Consider the following 12,909-nt stretch of genomic DNA (forward strand, 5'->3'; position numbering starts at 1 on the left):
CCGCGAAGGCGGCGGCCACTAATGAGATATTGTAACAAACGACTGGACCGGAAGTCGAAGAAGCGCAACAACCTAAACCACTCCTGAGCATGCGCAGACGCGACGCGACGTCTCCCCGCCCCTCGGAGTTGACCGTCTCCACGGGTCTTCTGGCCCACTGCACCGCGCGGAGAGGCAACTACCAGGACTACAAATGCCACACTTCTACCAGTAAAAGAGCACCCAGCAAAAGGACTTGCTACTCGGCTACGGAAAGCCAAGCCTGACCGTGAGCAGCTATGCCTATTATCGTGTGGGGAACAAACTCTCTTTCCGACGCCAGGCGTATGCTTTGGTTCAGATGCTGCACAAAAGCCAACAGCCTGACTGGAAGGGTGGCGCTGACATTCATCGCTGCATGTTCACTCCAGGTTGGGGTGAACTTTGCATGTACACTCCTTGTTGGCGTGTACTTGCCAAGCACACGCCAGGTGGCGCATACCTTCAGGTACACTGTTGCTAGCTCCCTGCTGCAGGTATGAGCCACCTGGCATGTCCATGCCAAGTACACGCCAACGTGGAGTGTACATGCCAAGTACACTCCAGGTGGAGTCTACATACTAAGTACACTCCAGAATTCTGTTTACTAGGCCACTAATTGAATCGGCATTGATAACCTTAAATTTGGTTTAGGGACGATCAACCATCAAACGTAACTGAAAGTTCAGAGGTCAGGGGTTGGCTCACAATGGTACCGTCAAGTCCCCTAAATGTGAACACGAACCCTAAAGTGGGACATTTTGACTATTTTCCCTATTTTAGGCCGTAAACGGCCAACGCGTGGATATTTTGCGAGGTAAAAAATGTTTTTGAGACGGTAGGACCCCTCCAAGACCATATCCGCACAGAGTGTCTTGTTCCCGCTCATACCCCCTCCCCCAAAAAATCTTGAAAATTGGAATTTGATGCAGAAAAAAAGAGAAGTTTTTTCAGACGTCTAGCGCGGATTCGGGGCTTCGAGCCGTTGATGCTCGGACCATTCTAGACTTCAGACATGTTGTAGCGCGTTCTTTTATCTACAAGATGCACTTTAGAAAATTTGTTTCCGACGCTTCGTTTTACGGTGGGAAGCAATCTTCTGAGGGGCTGTAAAGTGGGACACATGCATTTCCTTCGTTTTTTTTTAGGTTTTGACCGATTCAGAGGCGTTACATTCACCTCCAGCGTCCTACAAACGCTGCCTTGTCTATATTAGGTTGCCAGGTCGGTTTGGAGGCCCAGGCAGTCGGGCAAGTACGGTTATTCGGTACGCTTTAAGTCAGCACAAAATTTAGTCAATGTTTGAAAGCAAATGCTTCCTCTTGGCTTAACCTACAAAGATATCGTTATCGACCATAAGACAAATCTTGCGTAAAATCATATTTTGAACAAAAAATTTTTTAGAAAAAAAGTTGCCGCGTGAACGGTTTTTAATTTTCAAAATTTCAACATGTATTTCTTGCCGTGCATTTCGAAACTTATAAAATATGACCTGAGCAAAAAATTTCATAAAATGGTTTTGGTCAGAAATTAAATTTTAAGACCATTTTGTTTTATTGGTTTTCGCCGTATTTCAATTGGTTTAGGCGCTACGGCTGTTTCTAATTTAAATATATCTAAGGAAATCTAATTGATTGAAGAGGCTCATATCAGCTTAACCAGTCGAGATATCGAAAAAGACTTCAGAACCAATCTTGCTTCAAATTTAATTTAGGACATAATACATATTAAGAAATTTTTTGCTAATGCAGTTTTTGGGCGAAAACGAATGAACGTGTCCCACTTTAGGGGACTTTGTCCCACTTAAGGAGACTTTGGCTCCTAAATTGGGACACGGTTCTTGCTGCTCCTGCTAGAGCCCCATGGGCTGAAAAAAAAAATTGTTTTCGGTAAAAGACGTGTTTTGACATGAAGATTCTTAAATCCCCGGCGATTTTCGGTGTCATCGTTATTCTGTGAATAACAGACGATTTTCCGTAAAAATCGTCCCACTTTAGGGGACTCGACGGTACTCCAAGGAAGCTCTGGCGCAGAAGAACAAAAACGGAAGAGCTGGGACGGAAGTTGAGAAGAAATCAAGAAGAAGGAATGGCCAACTTGAAAGAAAAAATAGCTCTGCGGAGCGACAAACTGGCGTTGCTTCTCACGCATTTTGCATACTTCGTTCTTCTTAATTTCTTCTTCATTTCCGTTCTAGCTTTCCTCCGAAGTACCCTATTCTCCGTAGATCCGTACAGTCTTCTCCGTAGGACCTTGCAGTGTTGTCCGCAGACTGTAGGGTCCTGGTCGTACGGAGAATACTGCAAGATCCCTCGGAAAACACTGATTGGCTGAGCGATAGCGAAGCCTGTTACTCCAGTGCGGTTGAAAAGTTTTGTCTGTCTGTCTGTGTGTCTGTCTGTCTGTCTGTCTGTGTGTGTGTGTGTGTACACTACTCCTCCTGAACAGCTCGGCCGATCTGGCTGAGATTTCGCAGGGTTATTAGGTATGTTCTTGGCTCGGCACACGCGAAATTTCACCATCCTAGCTCGAGTGGTTCAGTTTTTATAGCCGAAAAACACCTAAAAAACGGCGAAAAATCGAGATTTCTGTCGGTAGGCCTCTCCTGTCTGGATGAAAGGGGGGTCTGGGGGGGCGGAGCCCCCCAGCCACGACAAGTTGAAAAGTTACAAGGGTCAAGATCGTGGAATTTGTAGATGAAGCACCTCTATCTAGAATGAAGGGGGTCTGGGGGCCCCCAGCATGCAACAGTTCTGAAGTAACTGGTGATGGACAAGCATTGTCTGCCGAAGGCAGCCTAGCGCCGCAGGCCAAGGTAGGTACGCCAGGCGCGGATTGGAGGAACAGGCAGCGAGACATCGCGAAGCCTGTTACGACAAGACGCGGTCTGGCGTAAACCTACCTTGTTGATAAGAGCGCTACCGAGAACCTTGGCATAGACACTAACAGAATTTTCCGTCCGTTTTTAGCCACGTGACTGAGTGCAAGAGAGACAGCGACGCAAACGACTCTCGGAATCAGTCTCCGCGTTCAAACCATTTTCTGGGAGTTTACTGATATTCTTGAGAATTTCAGGAGATTTTCCTGGGAATTGACAGACATTAATTGAAAATTGAGTCCGATTGCGCCATAAGTCGTGTCCCGACCTGTCCTCCCTGACTCTTATACCAGATAAAACCTGTCTGACTGGTGTTGACTCTTCTTCTGTGCTGTGTTCTTGTGAGAGGTGGCCCGACCACTGCCTGGCGGTTAAAGCTGCAACACAAGGCCCAAATAACAACATTTCACCGAAACGTACACCCAGGGCATTGGCATGGCGTGCCGGCAAGAGGGAAGGATGAGGGTATTCCCGGTAGGAAAAAAGTTGTTCCGATGGTGTGATGAGTCTGATGGCTGTAGGCTGGTCGTTAACCGTATGGCACTCACCCATCGAAACACGGTGCGGGGAAGACCGAAGCTGATTGCACTGACCCCTAATGAGGTGAAAAAAAGGCACTCGCGTAAGAGAGACAGCAAGAACCTTCTCAGAGACCCGCTAAAAAAAATTACGAGGCAGCTTTAGCATCTGTATCAGGTTCTCCAGATCTCTTGACTGCTGGTGATTCGTTAGAGAGACGGGACCTGCAGGGCATGAGGGACGGGGTGAGCGAGCAGGTCTCGACCTGTCGTGTCACGCCAGCAGCAGACTGATTCCGAGAACAGTTTTCGTCGCTGTCTCCCTCGCAACCAAACGGCACGCCCCATGAGTGCGAGAGACAGCGACGAAGGTGATTCCTGAGTCACTCTGCAGCAGGGCGGTTCCGCACATTCAAGGCCACGGCCAACCTTTCCCTTCCCCAGCAGGGCCCAGAAGAACACAAACGGAAGAGCTGGGACGGAAGTTGAGAAGAAATCAAGAAGAAGGAATGGCCAACTTGAAAGAAAATACAGCTCTGCGGAGTAGGGTGCCGCGAAAAACACTTTTTTCTGAAATTGATATCGGCTTGGGTGGCAAAGTGTTCTCTCAGGGGCCAAAATGAACTGTTTTAAATATCACCCCGATCGGATAATATCTTCAGCCCCCACAACGGCCTTGAAAATCGGAAAAATGGTTAAAAACGCCTTGTGGGTAGGCAATTTGTTTGCACGCTTCCGGCCACTTCCAGGCATGTCCTTAGGCGCAAAAAGTCGAAAGGGGACCCCCTTAGCCTAAAATAAATTTGTGGACAACCTCACTCAGTGATTAATACCAGTTTCTGCAAAGTTAACGCATGATATTTAACAATTGTGTCATGATTTGCCTGCAAATTCCCACGTATGTCAGTTTCGCCAATTTCGGCCGTCTTTTTCTCCAATCTGACTTATTTCCTGAGGTCAGATGGGTCGATTTAGGGGGGGTTCATTTTGGGTCAAAAATCGCTAGGACGCTCCGTTTGGCGGGAAAATTGGGTCAAAATAAGCGAAATTGCAGAAAAATTGATTAATTTGACCCAATTTTCCCGCCAAACGGAGCGTCCTAGCGATTTTTGACCCAAAATGAACCCCCCCTAAATCGACCCATCTGACCTCAGGAAATAAGTCAGATTGGAGAAAAAGACGGCCGAAATTGGCGAAACTGACATACGTGGGAATTTGCAGGCAAATCATGACAGAATTATTAAATATCATGCGTTAACTTTGCAGAAACTGGTATTAATCACTGAGTGAGGTTGTCCACAAATTTATTTTAGGCTAAGGGGGTCCCCTTTCGACTTTTTGCGCCTAAGGACATGCCTGGAAGTGGCCGGAAGCGTGCAAACAAATTGCCTACCCACAAGGCGTTTTTAACCATTTTTCCGATTTTCAAGGCCGTTGTGGGGGCTGAAGATATTATCCGATCGGGGTGATATTTAAAACAGTTCATATTGGCCCCTGAGAGAACACTTTGCCACCCGAGCCGATATCAATTTCAGAAAAAAGTGTTTTTCGCGGCACCCTACTGCGGAGGCGACAAACCGGCGCTGCTTCTCATGCATTTTGCATACTTCGTTCTTCTTAATTTCTTTATTTCCGTTCTAGCTGTCCTCAAAAGTACCTGAAAAATAAGCTCAAAATTGCGATTTCGGATAGAAGGAGTTGAGCTACGATCCTGCCGGGGGCATATTCGGATTCCTCTCGTGATTTTACGTATATGATACCATTTTCGTCCTTCTAGAGGGAACATTACGGAAATGGGACCCATTTTTCACTTTTTATACACGCTCATCATCTTTCGTTGGTTTTCGTGCGTAATACGATGATTTTTCATCGTAAGGTACGACCCATTTCCAACCTGCATAATACGCACGAATGTTAACGTAAGGTACGCAGGATTTTCAACGTAATACGCATGTTTTCAACGTATTACGCACGTTGTCAACGTAAGGTACGTTGGTTGCGGTTGTAGTACGAAGACATTTCAGCGTAATACGCATGTTTTGATTTCAGCGTATGTTACGTTCGCGTCCCTAATAGGAAAGTGAAGTCCCTCTTGAGTCTTTTTTGCCAAGTCCCTCTGTAGTCCTTATTTGAAAACCCTCCGAAGTATCTAGATGGTGCATTTCAGGGATTAGGGATTTCGGGTGAAAAGGGATTTCAAAGGGACTTGAAATCCCTCCGAAGTCTCTTTTGGAGGCAAAAGAAAAAGAGGCGGACGGAGTTGAACCCTGGGTCTTCATCTTACTGACAGGAGACGTTATCCACTGCGCTGCCTGCTCTTCGTGGAGGGATCGGGTCAGCCTGCCTACCACTATCTGCCGGAGCTCAGTCAGGCGCAAGGCTCTGTCCGTTGCAGTTTTGCGTGGTTGATGGTTGTACTAGGGGGTTTTAAGGGCAGATAAACGCAACGGTGCCCTCCGTTTTCTCCTCAAATGCATATTTACAAGAATAATACGATGATCAATATTCAAATTTGAATAAGACATTGCTTTTTATCATGATAACTTTGACAGTAGGTGACCAGTATTTGGTTTATTCCGATTTCGTTCATACAATGCACACAATCAACTTTACTGAATGAAACTCATTGTGAATTACGAATATGAGTCCATGCAAGTGTCTACACGCATGGTGTTGTGCATACATTTGTCAAAGTATTGAGAGGTCATACGCTTACTTTCAGGGACTTGCGAGAGATTTCACAGACCATCCTGCCAGATCAGGGACTTCGGAGGGACCTGGTCGGGGGAGGGACTTGACAGGGACTAAGTATGGACTTCAAATCTCCTGAAATCCCACGGACAGACGGATGATTTCGGCACAACACTTGTACGTTTCACAGTGACAATGATAAATCTATGAAAGAAAACAACGAAAACCGCTGTGGCACGTAAACTAAGCCTTCGACGGCCATGACAGACTCCGGCCTGTCTGTGACGTCACCACTGCCATCCCCCCACCTCCTCTTTGACTGGCGCCTCGATTTGAAGTAAACCGCCACGCGTTCGCCCTGGGTGCGCAAACAAAGACCCACACGCAAATGACTGAAATTTCTCGACCCACGCCGCCAGAGGGAAGGACAACATTACTCTGTTTTGAGTATTTCTAACACAATTTATTCGGAATTTTGCACACGAGCGCCTCCGCGAGGCGCCCCGAACAGGATTCGAACCGAGAACACGACGAATTTACCCTCAGAAAGTGACACAAACTCAGAGACAACTCAGTTCCCACGCTCACGTGCTGGCGTCAACACGCCGTAATTCGACAATATTTAACCCAAATTTTAACGAATTTCACACGCGAGCACCCTGACGATGCGTCTCGCACAAGATTCGAAACGAGGGAACACAAAAACAAGCCGAACAGGCAGAGGCCTGCCGGTGCGCCCCGCGACCACATGGCACAAGGGACGCTGAGCCCAGATCTCATGATTTTAACACTTCCGAGACAAAAATATTTCCTCCGCGAAAAGGATTTTACTGACATGAGCACAAAACAAACGCAAAAAAAAAAAAACACGCACACGCATCAGAAAGCGACATGACGCTATCGCGCCTCGCGCCACGAGGCGTGCCGACGTCGCGAAAACCGACACCCGCACTCACTCACTCACACAACATTTCACTTACCTCTCTAAATAGTTCTCCAGAGACATTTAAGTCTAGGGTTTCTTATTCATCACTAGAGATGATTTCCCCCTCCTCGTAGTCTAATTCATCTTCAATATTGTAAGGAAACGCCATGATAGAACGCAATTGTACGCAACTGAACGCTACACTGAACGACACTACTGACGCCTGGACGACAAGTGACAAGATTGAACAGGCCGCAAGGGCTGGAGCCGGATTCGGCCGGCAGAGGGCGCACCGGTCGTTCTAACGGCCGGCCAAATTCAAATAGTTTTCGATTTTGCGACAACCATAAATAAAACGTAGGATGTCAAAATCTCTCAAATATTATTTCTTGTCAATAGACACGGTCTTGAAGTGTAGACAACAGGTGTTATGCAAATTCAGAATACACCGGCGGGGGGAGAGGGGAGGGGGCGAAGGGGATGGGGCTCTGGACCAGCAGCTTCTCTCAGACAGTTTTTCCCACGGACAAGACATGATAGGGGGAGTATTGCCAATAATTCCAGAAAAATATTTCAGCCGGAGAAATGATATCTAACACGTGTCGGCATGAAGGGGACAATGAATGAAAGGGATGGGCAGCACCGGGAGAAAGGGGGAGGGGGCGCACAGCACTCCAGGTGCGGGGAGGAGGGGAGGGGTGGAGGCGCGCCAACGCAGCGTGGCGCGGCGTAGTGTCGCTCGGCCCGGCGCTCGGCTCGGCCCGCCTCGGCGCTCGGCTCGGCTCGTCACCGGCGGCATGGCGTGGCGTAGCACAGGGGGAAGGGTTCCTGTTGAGACGGAACTCGCGCGGCGGCGGGTAAAATTCAAACCGGCCGAAACACGCTCGGACTTGCGCGCGGCGCTCCCAGGTAAAACATGCGTGCCGTTCCCTCCCCCAGCGAGCACGGCGTAGTAGTCTAGGGGGTTAGAGAGAGTGTTCTGCCGCGCTCCGAGCGCGGAGGCACGGATTCGAGTCCCGCCGGGTGCAAGCGCCTTTTTCACCAACAAGTTCCAGTTTTTCCCGTGAGGGCGCGCTGGAGGTGGCGGCGCTGGGTATAAATCCAGGCGCCCTGACCACAGGAGCATCATTCTTCGTTCAGTCGCTGACCAGTACACATCAGCACGATGACTTACGCTATCTGCGACATTCAGATGCTCCGGGGCAAGTACGGGGAGTATGTTCTTAAGGAGGTTTCGTTCTATGAACAGAACGAAGCGGCCCAGATCCACAAATCGGCCACCTTCGCTCCACCCTACCCCGGAGATGAGATCCCAGAGAAGCAACTGCGCCAAAACAAATACATTGTGAGGCACTTGCATTCCCTTCCCTGGGAAACAGGCTTTTCGCCCTACGACAGGCTCCCTCAGACTCTGAGCGAGATGTCGACGGAGTATGACTTCCTCTACGTGAAGGGGGATGAGAAGAAGAGAATTCTACAATTCCTCTTACCCTCAAAGAAAATCTTTGATGTAGAGAAGTTCGGTTGTCCAAGCCTCAAAAAATTACCCAAGGCCTGGGCACCTTGCCATAATGATACCGTAGGCTCTCACAGCTCCAAAACGTGTGCTGCGCGCAATGCGAAGCGTGTGGGTTTATGGATGCAGGTGTACCTCAACTCACCTAAGTGAGCAAGCGCTGTAAAGAAAATAACTGAAAACACAAAAAAAAATCATAAAATGACAAAACTCCCTTAAAAAAATGCCAATGATATCCGTCTGATTAGGCGCTTCGGGAGACAGCAAGCAGGCCCGATGCGTCACCTGGGGACACTGTGCTGAGTCCAATGCGTCACCTGCGGACAGACCACTTGCCTCCCAGGCACCCCGGCGGCGTGACCTGGGGACTAGGGTGCCGCGAAAAACACTTTTTTCTGAAATTGATATCGGCTCGGGTGGCAAAGTGTTCTCTCAGGGGCCAATATGAACTGTTTTAAATATCACCCCGATCGGATAATATCTTCAGCCCCCACAACGGCCTTGAAAATCGGAAAAATGGTTAAAAACGCCTTGTGGGTAGGCAATTTGTTTGCACGCTTCCGGCCACTTCCAGGCATGTCCTTAGGCGCAAAAAGTCGAAAGGGGACCCCCTTAGCCTAAAAAAAATTTGTGGACAACCTCACTCAGTGATTAATACCAGTTTCTGCAAAGTTAACGCATGATATTTAACAATTGTGTCATGATTTGCCTGCAAATTCCCACGTATGTCAGTTTCGCCAATTTCGGCCGTCTTTTTCTCCAATCTGACTTATTTCCTGAGGTCAGATGGGTCGATTTAGGGGGGGTTCATTTTGGGTCAAAAATCGCTAGGACGCTCCGTTTGGCGGGAAAATTGGGTCAAAATAAGCGAAATTGCAGAAAAATTGATTAATTTGACCCAATTTTCCCGCCAAACGGAGCGTCCTAGCGATTTTTGACCCAAATGAACCCCCCCTAAATCGAACATTCTGACCTCAAGAAGCAAGTCAGATCGGAGAAAAAGACGGCCGAAATTGGCAAAACTGACATACGTGGGAATTTGCAGGCAAATCATGACAGAATTATTAAATATCATGCGTTAACTTTGCAGAAATTGGTATTAATCATTGAGTGAGGTTGTCCACAAATTTATATTAGGCTAAGGGGGTCCCCTTTCGACTTTTTGCGCCTAAGGACATGCCTGGAAGTGGCCGGAAGCGTGCAAACAAATTGCCTACCCACAAGGCGTTTTTAACCATTTTTCCGATTTTCAAGGCCGTTGTGGGGGCTGAAGATATTATCCGATCGGGGTGATATTTAAAACAGTTCATATTGGCCCCTGAGAGAACACTTTGCCACCCGAGCCGATATCAATTTCAGAAAAAAGTGTTTTTCGCGGCACCCTACTGGGGACAAAGCGCAGTGACCTCCCAGGCGCCCGGCGGAGCGCGGCGCGGCACGGAGCGCGGCGGGCCGGCCTACCTCGCAGGCGCTCCGCCTCCTCCGTTAAGCGCACCTCACGCGCCTCACAGTCCTCATCGCCCCGAACACCCTCCGGGGTTTGAAGGGTAGGTTAGGCCCATCCCCTAGCTTAGGTTAGGTTGGGTTAGAGCCCTCATCTTCACCTCCAAAAAAAATTCGCAAAAAATGAAAAAAATTTTTTTCCTAAAAATGACCCCTCAGGACCTTCCGAAGGATAGGTTAGACAGACGTCACCTGGGGGGGTACAAAATGGCCGCCCTCACCTGGGGGGGGTCTTTACTACTGCCGCGCCACACTGCCGCCCTTCAGGCTCGCCGCGTTCGGACCCCGATTGACCATCAAAATGTAACGACGCCGGGGCACGTAAAAAACCTTCCTGAATCTACTGAGCTAGTCAGAAATGTTGTGCGATGAGCCGTTTAGCCGCAAAGTGGTGCAAACCTCCGCCAGGCGGCGTCCCGGCCCGAAAAAGCTGGGACTCCAGGGCGCCCTTCTCTCATGCGTCCACACTGCCCGCGCTGCCCGCGACGACGCCCCCAAGCAACCAAGACGCCGACCTGCAGCTGGCCATGGGGCCGACGCCGCGGAGCAAGACTACCTTGGGGCAATGGGCCCCATGCCACCGCACCTCCAGGGCCAGCCCCACCCAACCGGCTCCGACCTACCGACCGCGGAGCCCAGGATGCCCGCGGTTCCCACACTGGACGCTGACGGGGACGAGCAGGACCGCCTTGGGGCAGTGGGCCCCGCCCCATGCCACCCCACCTCCAGGAGCAGAAGGTAATCCCACCACATTACTGTGAGCAGTGCGGATCCCCGACCCAGATGCCACTGCGAAGGGGCCTCTGTCACTGGTGTGCCGAGGCAGCCACAGTGGCGTGCGCAGAAATTTAGAAAGGGGGGTCAGGCCACGCTTTTTGCCTACTTACAGGGGGAAAGTGACGCAATTTGCCTACCTTTCAGGCGGCTGCCTAGTGGCCAAAGGGGGGGGGGTCATGACCCCCCCTGACGACCCCCCCCCCCTCCCCCCTCTCTCTTGCGCACGCCACTGGGCAGCCAGGAAAAAGCGACCAGCCGCGGCGCACCACCTCCAACCCGCGGCCCCGGCGCACCTGCCTGTGGCGAATCAACAACCAGCAGTGCAGCACCCGGCGGCGCCCCTCCCTGCAGCACAGCAACAACACTCTACAAAAAATGTCCTGTCAACGCCGTTAATTTATTACCAATGTTTGCTGTTATGCAATTCACGGCGTTTGCTGTGAACTAGCTCACGGCGTTCACTGTGATCTCGGTTACAGTGTTCACTGTGATCTGGCCACAGTAAACGCCGTGAATTCGAGCCTGATTTGCAGTACTTCGGTGCTTAGCGGCGTCAAACTCACAGTGTTTACTGGGGACCAGATCACAGTGAACACCGCGAACAAGATCACAGTGAATCCCGTGAGCAGATCACAGTAAACGTTGTGAATTGACCTACAGTGAAAACTGGTAATAAATTAACGGCATTTACAGGACATTTTTGGTAGAGTGAACAGCAGGAAAACCAGCCCGCCGTCCAGGTACTGCACCAGGTGAATGTGGTAAACTACAACCTGCATCATCACCACAAGCGCACGGGCAGGCCCAGGATCCGATGCGCATTGTGTGGACGCAGACACACCTGTGCCTACTGTCCCAACAGCTAGGACAGTACGGAACATGATCGGGCCTCGCCTCAGGGCGGGCCAAATACTTAATCGGTGCCAAACCTGCACAATTTTTTTATTTATTTTCGGTGCCAAATCTGTACATTTTTTATTTTTTCATTCCCTTTATGTTGTTCTACATACTTGTGTACCTTTTTACTCCATGTCAATACATGTATTAACCTTACCTTGCTTTTCGCTCGTGTAATCCTTGCTCGATGGTTGTTGCTTTGAAAACCTGACGGCTTCTGAACCTCACTTGCACAGCTTGAATAGCTGCTTGAATGAAACTGCATTCATTTTGATTGTGCCGCACCTACACTTAATAGTTTGTTTGCTTGGCTTGAACGATTCTAATCCAAACAACACTAACACTTTAATTAATCGGCACTTTATCATTAGAGCTTTGGCAAGAATTTCAGTTCCTGGTTCTTGTTCATCATAAACCTCCATTGAAGCTGATGATTGATTATGACACACAATGGTGGAGTCAACACAGTTAAAAACTTTTCCGGAGTCAAACTGACATGACACGGAATGCAAACATACTGAACCTGGCGTCACACTGACACAGACCAGTCCTTACTTTTCAAGAACCAACTGCCACACAGCTCGCTCCAAATTGGCAAACAAGAAATACAAGAAAAAAATTTATTTTGAAACTCAATCAACAAGTGAGCCCACAGGCCACCCCAGGCCTTGTATTTTTGCCAGACGAAGGGAGGAGAAGATAGCAGTGCACACACTGCTCAGAAATGTTTTTGAAAATTACGAGATGAACGCTTGCACCGCGGCGCACGGCCAGGTCACGCGACACTCAAATTCAAAACAAAACACAAAGAAAACCCTAACCTCCGAACCCAACGTCCAGCAGACGGCAACGACTATCGGCCCTCCAGGAGCACTATCTGCACCCGAGCCGCGTCAGCCAATGACAGGCTAGGTCTCCAAGACTGCCAACCCCGCCACGCAAAGCGCACGGTTCGAAGCAGCCTCCCTATCCGCAGAACGGCCGTGCTGTCAACAAACAAGCAGACGACGGGCCGAAAGCGAAAGGAGAAACCACCTCGCGAGTCTTTGGACAGCGAATTCGTCACTGGAGCAACGCGCCTCGCCAGGATTCGAACCAGCGCCAGACGACAAGCCGGTATTGCGAGTCTCTGAGACAGCAGCCGACTGAGTCTCGCCTCGGTCTCGAACCTGCGCCTCCGGACGGC

This window comes from Thrips palmi, unplaced genomic scaffold, assembly GCF_012932325.1.
Source record: "Thrips palmi isolate BJ-2018 unplaced genomic scaffold, TpBJ-2018v1 HiC_scaffold_8, whole genome shotgun sequence".
Classification (NCBI taxonomy): Eukaryota; Metazoa; Arthropoda; class Insecta; order Thysanoptera; family Thripidae; genus Thrips; species Thrips palmi.